This window comes from Passer domesticus, chromosome 15 (genome assembly GCF_036417665.1).
Source record: "Passer domesticus isolate bPasDom1 chromosome 15, bPasDom1.hap1, whole genome shotgun sequence".
Lineage (NCBI taxonomy): Eukaryota > Metazoa > Chordata > Aves > Passeriformes > Passeridae > Passer > Passer domesticus.
In genome coordinates, this window is record NC_087488.1 from 8,969,783 (window position 1) to 8,982,816 (window position 13,034).

Consider the following 13,034-nt stretch of genomic DNA (forward strand, 5'->3'; position numbering starts at 1 on the left):
GAGAGCTGCCCCGCAGCTCCGCAGGGACCGGCACCGGGCAGGGACCGGAGATGGGCAGGGAGCAGAGATGGGCAGGGAGCAGAGCAGGGCAGGGAGCAGAGATGGGCAGGGAGCAGGGATGGGCAGGGAGCAGAGATGGGCAGGAAGCAGAGATGGGCAGGGAGCAGAGATGGGCAGGGAGCAGGGATGGGCAGGGAGCAGAGATGGGCAGGGAGCAGAGATGGGCAGGAAGCAGAGATGGGCAGGGAGCAGGGATGGGCAGGGAGCAGAGATGGGCAGGGAGCAGCACTGGGCAGGGAACAGCACTGGGCAGGGAGCAGAGCAGGGCAGGGAGCAGCACTGCTGGCAGTCCCTGACACACGGTGCCCTGTGCCCAGCCCCAGCCTGTGCCCCGAGCCCGGCTCTTCCCTGCCCACACTGGATCCATATCTAGCACAGGAAGGAATGGAAAGAAGCCCCTGGGCAAATCTAGTGTTAGAAGGAGTAATTTGATTAAACTGGCAAAATCATGCACGCCATTGGAAATGACAAGTGACATCTACAAACACGAGGCAGAGCACACACCTCCCTCTGTCTCTTCAGTCTGCTGTTCCTAGCAGCTGAAATCACTTTTGTACCTCATCTGTACCAAGCCCAGCTTGCCTCTCTCCTCATGCAGGGATGGCAGAAAGCATAAACCAATACACAGGGAAAGGTGTCCGTGTACTTTATGCAGCAGTGTTTGAAGCTCCAGGTGTAGAAGAGAGAGAAATGGCAGGAAAAATGGCTTTACCTGTTCGGTAAAAGCACACTGCCCTTATCACAAGGGGAGAACCTATTCTTCACCAGCTTTGGCACCAGTCCTGCCCAAAGTGAGCCACTACATCTTTTTTGGGGAGGCACAGTGCTAAACCACTCCAGTGAACTGATCCAGTGCAAGAATCACCCCACTTTGTCCACTTCTCCTCTCTTTTGGCAGCAAAGTATTTCTCGAGCACACCCTTCCTCCGTGACTGCAGCCCCTCTCCAGCACCCCTTACCACACCAGCGAAATTGTCAGGGTGGAAACACCCCCCCAGCTCCCTTTCCCCAGGGATATTTTAGCCCAGGTCTGCTCTCTCAGAGCACCATGCTGGGTACCCCGGGTTCCAGCAGGGCTGAGGTGGGATGGAGGGAGTGTGCTCCTGTCAAGAGCTGTGGCAGGAAGGGTTGGTGAGTCACAGGCATTGAGCAACAGCCTCTTTCACCCCCTTGCAACACCAACTGCAGGAACAGGAAAGTCCAGGCAGGTGCTACCCCACATTTAAGGATTACTTTGAATAATGCATCCCAGGGATGTGTTTAACTCCTTGAAATACCACTTTCTTTTAAAGCAGTGGCCCAAAATCCTGGGTAGATCGTACCCACAGTTGCATGAGTACAAAATCAGCAGCAAGAGTCAGCTGCTTCAAACCAGCAAAGGAGCACACAGCGATGAGCAGGGCCTGGTGACACCCACACAGGGATGCCCCTGGAAACTGGGACATGCTTAACTCAGTGTGCTTGGTAACCCAGGCAAGCACCTTTACCACGCATTCTCCTGCCTGATGTCTTTTTCTAAAAAAGCAGTACAAAGCCCTAGGCACCAGCCTTGCAAACTGACCCAAACCACTTCCCTTGGAGGTATTTGGGATGGTGTTTTTTCTTCCCCTCAAGGTGCTGTTATGACCCCAGGGTGCAGCTCTTAGGGCAGGTGATGTTTGCACCTGCAGCCAGCACACATGATGGGATCATCAGCTCCCTTGGTCACCCAGGAGAAGCCCCAGAGGAAGGCAGCAAGGTCTGATGAGCAGGTGGCTCCCAGCTGGCACTGGACTGTTTGCTCTTTCCAGGACCTTCCAGCACACGAAAACATACTCAAATGGAGAAAGGGCAGAGCTAGAAAGCAAATGTTGATGTTCATTGTAGAGAAAATGGCCTCTCTGCAGCTGGGCCATAAATTTCCCTGTGAGTGTAAAGGAGATGTGGGTGCACATGCCTTCCAAATGCCAATGTCATTTTCAGTGGGAGTAAAACCTGACTGATCTTTAACATGCAGCAGTTAATTTCAATGCCTTTTGTACATCAACACTACTAGTGAAACAAACACCAGATTTTACTAAAATGAGTACGTGTCAACATATTGGTGAGTCACACACACCCAGTTGCAGACTCTGAATTACCCAGAAGCTTTCTTCTTCAGCACTTTTTATCCAGTAATGATAGAAATATCCCAGCTGGAAATCCTGGTGCATCCCCAGTCTTTCTTGCTCTTGCCCTGAAGCTGAGGTTTCAGCATGTTTGGAAAGAGATTTCCAAGTGGGAAATACCATATGTGTCAGCCACACATAGGCAGCATTGGAAACCTCAAGGCAGCAGCTGCCACTAAACCTTTCTACAAACCCGAATGGAGAGGGTTCAGCCAAAATGGGAGGCCTGCAAACATTTTGGAGCAGGCTTGCTGTGACCCTTCCTCACCATCCCTGCCACACAAGCACACTGAGCACTTGCTGGGAAAGTGGATCTGCCTGGGACCCTGGGTGCCCAGCCTGTGGCTGCAGACTGCCACAGCTTCACTTATATTTGCTGCTGCTCTTTACAGCTTACTTTGAATGAATCATCACAAAAAAAAGCTGAGGGTTTGATACCTCACAGCTGTGAAGTATAAAGAAAGACCTTTAGAGATATCTTGCACCATAAATGTATTTGTCTGTACTGGTCTATATCTAGGTGATAAATGAAGACACTTGAAAGAGCTTCTTAATCTTTGAAAAGCAAACCAAAGCAAATAATCCTTTCTAGTTTTATTATACCATCCATCCAATTTCCTTTGCTCTGCTTCCAAGAGCACTGGTGGCAGATGGGCTGCCTACAACTTCCAGCCTGGCTGGGTTTGCTGGTGGGGTTCATTGCAGGGTGAAGGCACTGGAACCACTGAGCAATCATCCCCACTGTGCTGGCCTCAGCCTTCACCAGGCCTGCAAGCCTTCTTCCTCACAGCCAGCTCCTGACAAACCTCGTATCAAACCAGAAAATCCAGACTGTCTTTAATGTATATAAATATCTCAAAGGCAGGTACCAAGAGGATGGTGCCAGATCCTTCAGTGGTGCCCAGCAACAGGACAAGGAGCAGTGGCCATAAACTAAAACATGAGAAGTTTCACCTCAACATAAGGAAGAACTTCTTTACACTGAGGATGGCAGAGCACCAGAACAGGTTGCCCAGAGAAGCTGTGGAGTCTCCCTCTACAGAGACCTTCAACACCCCTCTGGATGCACTCCTGTGTGACCTGCTCCAGGTGACCTGGCCTTGACAGGGGCATTGGACTGGAGGTCCCTTCCAACCCTAACTGTTCCATGATTCTACTAGACACAGCTCCACAAGCCACCCCTCATCTCCTGGGAAATCTTCTTGCAGAGCTTTGGTGATTCTCACAAGTCCCAGGCATCCACACCAGTCTGCAGCCACCCACAGCTCTCTGAGGACCCAAACCAGCTGACAAAAAAGACCTACCACCATCACAACCCCACAGTGAGGTGGGAGGATGTTACAGAATCGAGAGCCTGTTGCTATGCTTCATTTTCCCTCTGGGCTCCACCATGAAGCCTCTTCAATAATGGCTTTATGGCTCCATCAATCTTATTTAAACTTCAGTACAAATAAATTGCAGCGCATTCAGAGTCCCATCACAGTGCTCTGACTCACCCAGTCCCAGCAGACATCGTACATTAAATTAGTTTTGGAATGTATTCAAAAGCAATTGTTGCAGCTTCTTCAGCTAACTCCCCATGCTGCATGTGAGGGGAAAGCAGAGCAGGATGTCAGCCCCAGTCCCCTTGGGCAGGCTTTTGGGTTTGACATGGCTCTGAATTCCTCCCTTGTTCCCAGCTGCAGGAGGGGTTCCTGCTGTCCTGCCTGGGACAATTTCCACCGTGGTCCCCCATGGGGTGCAGGGGCACAGCCTGTCTCACCATGGGGTGCAGGAAGGTCTGCTGTGGCACCCAAAGCATCTCCTCCTTCTCCGTGGGGAGGGCTCTTCACACCCCTTCCCTGCTCCAGCCTGAAGTCCCTCTCACAGGAGATGGTTCTCCATTAACTTCTCCAGTGAGAATGTCAATGTGAGTCCCCCACAGGCTGCAGTCCTTCAGGAGCTGCCTGCTCCAGTGTGGGCTCCCTGCAGGTCACAAGTCCTGCCAGCAAAGCTGCTCCAGCCTGGGCTCCTCTCTCCACAGGTCCTGGCAGGAGCCTGCTCCAGCCTGGGCTCCTCTCTCCACAGGTCCTGGCAGGAGCCTGCTCCAGCCTGGGCTCCTCTCTCCACAGGTCCTGGCAGGAGCCTGCTCCAGCCTGGGCTTCCCGAGGGGTCACAGCCTCCTTTGGGCACCCCTCTGCCAGACCTAAAGAGAGAGACTGGGAGCTGTGGTCCTAATCTATCACAGTGTCTCCTTCAGAAAACCAGAGGTGTATTCCTAAAATAATTCAGTATCATCCAAGACATCTGGTCCTTCATGACTGAAAGAAGTTAAGGACTGAATTCCTTTCTAAAGGGTCCCATCCTTGAGATGTAATTCAGGGGCCTATTGGATGTAAACTACAACAAAAAGACAAGGAAAAAAAAACCCAAACAAACAACAACAACAACAAAATCAAACCACCACCACCCCCCCCCCAAAAGCAAACCCCTCACAAACCACAAAAACCCAACCAACCAAACCCCCAAACCCTGATGTTTTCTCCTCCTTTGCTCTCCTGCAGCAGCAAGGAGCTGCACGCAGTGTCACCCCAGGGGCTGGGGGTGGTTGTGTCCCTGTGTCCCACAGAGCCCGGGGAATCCACGACCTGAAACCTGGGCAGCATCACAACAGCTCATGGAGATGCAGAAGCGCCAAGTACGCTTCCAAGGAGCAAAAAAAACAACAGTGTGCTTAAACTGAATTACTTTTTCACTCACTGGCTGGCAAGATAATGATCTGACACAGCTAATTAGCAAATTCCTGAGGCTGTTGTAACCCTCAGACCAGAAGCATACCAAACTCTTTGTTAATTCAGCTGCTCTGTCTCCTCTGCCCCCTCTTATTGTGTGCCCTTATCTCCTCTGAGAAACAAACGGGAAACACCTCCCTGATTAACTGCCTGTGCTCTGGAGAGCTTTCCAATCAGGGGACACCAGCATCAGCTTCAGATGCAGAAATCCAATTAATCTAATCTGCCGGCTGGTTGATTGATACCCGAGAGGTTGCTGCTCCAGGGAGGGTGCCCTCCCGGCAGGGCGGTCGGCCAGGCTGAGTGCTGATAGCAGCGATGGTGCAGGCTCGGGCACTCCCCACCCCTGGCCCTGCGAGCAGCCCCGGCTGGGAGGAAGCCGCAGCTCTCGGCTCTGCTCCTTCAGCTTCAGCCGCATTTCCATTCCAAAGGGAGAGGCTGGGGGTCTGTGCTGATAAGGACTTCCCAGGCAAAAGGGCATCACTACTGACCTTGAAAAGCGACTGAAATATTCACCTCTGTAGCAAACTGAGCTCGCCCTTCCCAGGTCCTGCCAGCAGGTCTCAGAGTTTCTGGTTTGCTGGTGTGAGGGGCCTTACCTGTACCTGCAAGGACCTTGGCTCAGCTCCAGCCATGGGCTGACCTTTCCCTAAGCTGTGCTGGTCAAGCCTGGGAAATTACAAGTACTGAGGCTTTTCTGCTGCCTTTCTAAATCGTACCAAGCTGCTCAGCAAAAGCTGCTCTGTGACACCGGTGTCCTGCAGCTTTCCTGGATAAACCCAGGTATTCCCCAGTCACTGGCCATGTGTGTGTGTTCAGGTGTGGAAGAGAGGGCTTGTACAGTGCCTGCAGCCCTGGCACTGCCCCAGGATGCCCACTCCTTCCTACTAAGCACTGTCTTGGTCCTCCTGCCAGCAGGTTTTGGGGTGGGCAGTGGTGGTGCCTCCTGCTTACAGGGCTATGGGGAGCCTTGAGCACTTATCATGGAATCATAGAATATTTTAGGTTATGAAAAACCTTTAACACTATTTAACCCAACTGCCAAGTTCACCACTGAACCCTGTTCCTAAGTGCCACATCTACATGTCTTTACAACATCTCCATGGATGGGGACTCCACCTTCAGATGAGGAAGGGATATGGCCCCACCAGCCTTGACCAGCTCTGTGCAAGAGGGTGCATGCAGGGTGTTCCAGTCATGGATCTGGAGACGTGCCAGGAGGTGTCTTGAATTCAGATGGGCACCACAGTGCCACACTGCCCTCTCCTCACCCCACTTCCCAGCTCCCTGACCAGGCACTCAGCTGCACGGGCCCCAAGGGTGCTGGCACAGCTCAGCCGGGCCTGACCCTGCTGCCCCTGCACCCTCCCTGAGCTGGGGTGGGAGGTGAAGGGCTGGCTCTGCATCCAGGGATGCTCTGCAGCGCTGTGGTGGCACAGGGGTGGCCAGAGTGCAGGTGGGGCAGGGCAGGCTCAGAGCAGACCTGGCTTTCCTTCCTCTTGCAGGGTTCTGGTTTCACTCTCACAACAGCTCCACAACACCCAGACCCTCAGGGGCTGCCTCTGTGGGACTGGCAGGGCAGGAGCACTGGGCCTCCCATCTCACGGCTCCTCTTCCACAGCATCCCATTGGAATATTCCACAGCCTTCCATCCCAGCACAGCGGCAGGGCACTGCTTCTTTTGGTGTTGAAAATAAAACGTAGGGTGTCTGGCTCCTGAAGCCGTGTTTGCGTGGGGCGATGATGGCTTTGGTGCCGGGTCAGCGCTGCTCAGGCAGAGCAGAGACAGCCGCAGGTTGTGGCAGCCTGCAGCCGGGGCGCTGGAGCACCGAGCAGCTGACGCCGTCTGCCGGGATGACTCACTGCTGTCGATCTGGGCAGAGGCAAGAAAAACAGCCTGAATCGCACCAATTTAACATTCTCATTCCCAGCGACGGGCTATTAGCTCAGAGCAGATCCCCGTCCCATGCTCCCCCCACCTCTCTTCACTACAGCATCATTGAAATGTATTTTTCAATATCAGAAAAGTCATTTATTGAGAGCCTTATATTGGGAAACCAGCTTACATCACTACCAGAGACATCACATACAAATGGATGACATCTGCATCAACAAAATACCTGGCACACTTTGACTTGATAACCTCCCCAGGCATTTTTTTTCCCTATGGCTGCTTAAATGTTGGCTTTGTGACCGTGGGAAGGATAGGAGGAACCCGTAGAGCACATGCTCATGATAGCTGGTCAGGATGGCAGTCACTGGGCTGTTCTCCCAAAAGCATTCATGCCAAAAGAGAGCTTTACTCAGGGTGAACCCCAGGAGGTATTTCAGCCCTGCTGCAGCCAAGCCAAGCCACTGGTGGGGCTGCACCAGGTACCAGTGGTGGGTGCTTCCCCAGGGGAGAAGGGATCACACAGCACAAAGCAGCCCCAGGGGTTCAGAACATGGCACTGCAGTGTGGGTGGCAGCTCAGCTCCAGCCTGGTGTGGGAAGTGAGCTGTCAGGTTGCATTTCCTACATCCAGCCCCAGCTGGATGTACTACTCACTTATATTTTTCCAATGATTTCCATTTTCTCTTTTCCTTTTCAAAGGACCACAGATGAGCTGTATGGTCTCACACAGATGGAAAAGAAGGGCTGTCATTCCAACAAATAACCTTTACAGCTGCTGGTACCCTGGAGCTGTCAGAGCATAATCTATTTTGAAAGAAATCACGCTGGTGGATTTTGTGGGGATGGAGGGATGGATAGATTGAGTCATGCTTAGCTCTGGATGGGGCTCACCAGAGAGGGATCAGATATTCTACTTTCTGAAGTTCATTTCTGAAACCTGTTGTGCCTGGTGGTAGTAGTTACCATTCAATCCTGGGCCACACACAGAATAAACACTGTATACAAAATAGAATGCTCACTTGTTTGCTGCTTGTAAGCTCCATTTTTATGCCCAGGAAAGGGCTCATTAAGTGGCTCCAGATATTGCAGCGTGCCCCTGAAGTGAACAGGTGGGCCTGAGACTTCCCATTTCAGTAAATAATTTTAAAACTCACAGAAAATTTTTATCTATGTTGGGCTGAAACACTAAAAAGCCACTTGAGTGTGTTGTTTGGAAGAAAGGGCGGCTGGTGTCCCACTACACGGTGTGGTGTCCTGGATGCTCAGCTTGGGCTGCCAGCTGCCACCGCGGCGACCCCTCAAGCAGCTCAGGGCTCTCCCCTCGCACCCAGGGTCATCCACGGGGTAAAGGGAGCAGCGGTAAAAGCGCAGAGAGCGGAAGAGCAGTGCCGGAGGGACATTTCCCCTGCGACGGGAGCCGATGCGCGGAGCCGAGAGATGGCAGCACGGAACCGCGGAACGCTCCGTGCCCGCGGGAAACTCCGGGGCCTCGCACCGGCCCAGGGCGGCTGTCACGGGCGGCAGAGGTGGCCGCAGGGCAGGGACGGGGCCGCGGCTTCGGGCAGCCCCCGGTGCAGCCCCCGGTGCAGTCCCGGTGCAGTCCCGGTGCCGCTCCCGGGGCAGCCCCCGGTGCAGTCCCGGTGCAGCCCCCGGTGCAGTCCCGCTGCAGTCCCGGTGCAGATCCCGGTGCCGCTCCCGCTGCAGCCCCCGGTGCAGTCCCGGTGCAGCCCCCGGTGCAGTCCCGCTGCAGTCCCGGTGCAGATCCCGGTGCAGCTCCCGCTGCAGCCCCCGGTGCAGATCCCGGTGCAGCCCCCGGTCCCCGCGGACCAGCGGCACCCACGGAGCACACGCAGGAATCGTTCTGCGGGCACCTCATCCAGTGATGACACTGTCATCCCCTCCGGCCCTGAGCGGGGGATGGGCTGGGCATCCAGCCCTTTGCCGGGTGTCAGGGACCTGTTCTTCATCTTCTGAGTGTTGTTTGGGGGAGAAAAAAATTATTTAACAGCATCCTTGGTCAAATTGTGCATCTGGAATGAGTCCCCTGTCCCTCGCACAGTGCAGCTGCCCGTGCCCCCAGGGCTCACCAACTTGTTTGAGTGCACCATCAGAGCTCCAGCAGGGAAACTCCGAGAAAAACCTCAGCCTAAGTGTCTTTCTTTCCCAAAATAATAAATCCATCACATGATTGCTTCCATTTGTTTTCCCCCCTACCCTATCCCTGATTCTTGCCTGGCTTTGCTCTTTGGGGTGCATCCCCAGGAGCCTGCTGTGCTCCAACATAATTCCCTTCCCATGGGACCCCACCAGGCTGCCACTGCCTGAGGTCCCAGCTTGGTAAACAGAAGAACCTGCAGTTTGCTTTTGGGTGCAAGGCTGAGCTCTACAGCCCCTGTGAAAGCAGAAGGAGCCAAGGGAGCCCAGGGCCGCAGGTAAATGCGGCCGGCAGAGCGGCTGGCAGGACAGGGCAGGGGGCAGCGGAGCCTGCCGCGGTGACACCGTGCCTGTCCCCGGGGGAGCCCGGCGGTGACAGGCACAGCGGCTCTGCAGTGACACCGTGCCTGTCCCCGGGGGAGCCCGGCGGTGACAGGCACAGCGGCTCTGCAGTGACACCGTGCCTGTCCCGGGGGAGCCCGGCGGTGACAGGCACAGCGGCTCTGCAGGAGCTCCCTGAGTTGGGATAATCTCATCTGCGGTGCATTAAGGTCCAGGCCGGGGCTGAGCATTTCCAGCCCCGGGGCCCATCTGGCAGGTCTGGAGGGCTCCAGCGGGGCAGGCAGCAGCGGGATCGCTCTGCGATCTTTGTGCCGCACACTGCCAGTCCAACCCAGCTCCTCGGGGTTACCCTCCCAGGCTGACACAGCCCCAGGGCTCCGCTGCCCGCCCCATCCTCACCCCGAACAGCTGCTGTGTCACGGATAACAGCGAGATCCCGGCGGGAGAGGATTGCAGCAGTGGGAGCCGTGATTCATCCCCCGTAGCTCATGCAGCATATGGCAATGCCTCTCAGAAACTGGGGGTGCAAAGAGGGACACACAGCACGTGCCAAAGCAGGGAGGGTGGCAAGAGGCTCTCTTGGTGACAAAGCTGGCACGTGGCTGCGGATGGGCTCCCGAATCCCTCCGTGCCTGGAGGAGACACGTGGAGCCCAGGGAGGCGATGGTGGCTGTCCTTCATCCCCGCATCCCCTCCCACTGACCCCCTGTGAGCTGCACCGCTCACACCCAGCCTGCCTGGCTTTCCAACGGGGAACGCACACCCGAATACCCACAGAACACCATGCATCCTTTGGTAAATTAAGAGAGATCAGATTCCCTCTTGCCAAAAGTATTTGTGTAGCTCCTTCTCTTTTCCTGGATGGTCTCACTTCTCCTGAAACATCAAAGGTGATTTAGCCCAAACGACAGACTGTAAAGACATAAATCTAGAAGCAATTCCACTGCCATCAATGGTGGTGTTCTGGGCTCATTCCAGCACACGACAAATGAGAGCCTGGCGCAGGCCACAGGCAGGGATAGATGAATTATCAATATATCATTGTGTCTGCCTTCTTCTTCTGCCTTTATTTCTGCCTTTTCCTTTTTTAAAAAAATCAATTCAGGAATGATTGCTACATATTTTAGTAACTTCTTTTGGGGCTGCATTTGCAGCAGTCTGGGCTCCAGCTCAGCACCACCACTGTGAACTCCACTGCAACATGAACACAAGGAGGGCAAATCCTGTTTAAAGGGAGCTACTCTGGATTCAGGACTAAATCATTTAAAGAAAATCACAATAACTGTGCAGAAGTACAAACGTTCAGTAAGTCTTTGGTGATGGCTGAAACTAATTTAACCCTGTGGTTGTGCCATGTAATTAGCATTCCTATTGCTGAATCACATGCTGATTGTTCAAAATCATATTCCAAAAGAGGGCAGGGGAAACCACACTGATGTCAGAGATTGCCAGGGATGCAGTGGAGATGTGCTGCAGTGTCTGCATGGTGACAGCTTGTAATACCACAGCCTAGAGCAGCCCCAGCCTTCCTGAGACTCAGCCCTGTGCCAGCTGAGCCCCCACAGAGCCCCTGCCCCACACAGCTCCCAGGGCCTGCAGACACTGCCAGGGCAGAGAGCAGCCAGCTGGGATCTCCCACTTTCCAGGCAAAAATTCCATCCCTGAAGCCTGCAATGGAAAACTGCTGTCCAGCTCTGCTGGGCACTGCAGGAGGCACCAGAGATGCAAACTGCCAGCACTGGGTGATGAATGCCACAGAGCCTGATTTATTTCTCCCTCTCTATCCCACCTCTTCATCAAATCCCATATAATTTCCTCTTTGCTGGAGCTGTACATGGGATTGCCTCTGCCTTGCTTCCTGGGATAGCCAAGCTCAAGGCAGACTCCACAGAAGAGACCAGTGGCCAGCAGGAGCTGCCCCAGACAGCTGGTGTTGGATCCCCTGGGTGGTGGGGGGCTGAGGTGGGACATGGCCAGGGCTGACCCTCAGCAGACTCCAGCATTCTCCCATTCTCCAGCATTCTCCTTTAAAACCTCTTGCACGTCTCACAGGTAACACTGCCATCCCACAGACCCCCAGATCAGAACACGGGTCAGAGTCCACAAAGCACTCTCCATTCTGGGGAGCCCAAGCAAGCACCACCACTAAATCAGCGTTGGTCCACTAAATTAGGGGTGCTCTGAGCACACACTGAGAGTCTCAGGGCAGACAGGCACATGCACACTGCCTCCATTTATAATTAAAAAGCCTCTAAAGTGAGTGGCTAAGATACAGGTGGAAATAATTTGTGTGGGCTCAGCTCCTGTGTACAACCCCCCGTACATCAAACATGGCCAGGCTCTCCCCCTTGCTCCAGAACTGACAGAGATCTGTTATTTTCAGCAGATACACAATAAGCAAGGGACTGGGGGAAAAAGGGCAAAGCTCAGTGTGAAAAACTAATGGAACAGGAGGATGTCTCAGTCTCCCAGCAGAGCTGAGCTGCACAAACAGCCCCTCATCCACAGGGCCCTTCCCAGCACCTGGATAGCCCCAAAATCTCCATGCTGCCAAAAGCATTATTGACTCCTGGGCTCTGTTTCTCGCAGCCATTCTCATCACTCAGCTCAGCCAGCTAATCAGGCTAACGAGGTGATGTGCACCACAACTGCCTGTGGTACACAATCAGCCTGAAATTAGGTTTTAATGTCAATCTTAGCAAATACATATTTAGAACTTCAAAATCATGTAACTGGATTCAGCTGCAGAAGAAATGTCCATGGGAGAGGTTGATGCTGGTTATTCTGCACAGGGTGGGAGAAGGAGGGAGCAAGGTGGGGCTGGGAGGGCTCAGAGCAGCCTGGTCTGGTGCAGAAGGTGCCCCATGGCAGAGGGGCTGGAAGGAGGTAATCTCTAAGGTCCCTTCCAACCCACATCATTCTGTGATTCCATGATTAGGTGTTTTCACTAGGTTTGCTGGAGACTGAGTGTTGGCAAGATGCTCCAGAGAAGTTAAGTTTTGAAAGTGCAGTTCAGGGAAAAAAAAACAACAAATTGAAAATGTGAGGAATGTTATCCTCTGTCACCTTGCATTTGGTACCCTTGGGTTACCATGCTACCCACTAGACTAGGAAGGGAATGTTTAAAGTCACACTTTGGGTGGCGTTTTGGAGGCAGGAGTTCCACAAATATTAGGGAAAATATATTTCAGCTCATAAATAAAGATATATATTTTTAAAAGGGCATATTGGCTCCATCTGAGGTGGGTTCAGACAGCCCAAATGATTCATTTGGTCTCTTCCTAAAATAACTTGACACTGCTCTCTGCTTGTTGGACTCTGCATCTCCCCTTGTGGGGGAATCTGTCACAAGGTTCATTTTGCCAACAGAGAACTGTGCAAGAAGCAGAGCTGGGCTCTGGGATACACCCCAGGTGCAGTGGGATGGTCACTCTCCCTGAGCTGCAACCCCACTCTGTGACCATCCTGCACATCTAAAAATACCTCCCTTCTCCTCTTCTGCTTCTCTTCTGTGAGAAGCACCATCTGGGAAGGGTTCCCCTTCTCCTCCTTATGAGAGGAATTTCAACAGATTTCTAACACGGAAAAAATGTTAAGCCTCAAGGCAATATCCTTTAAAAGTACACAGACACTAAATCTTTTGCATGAAGCCATTTGGCATATGCCA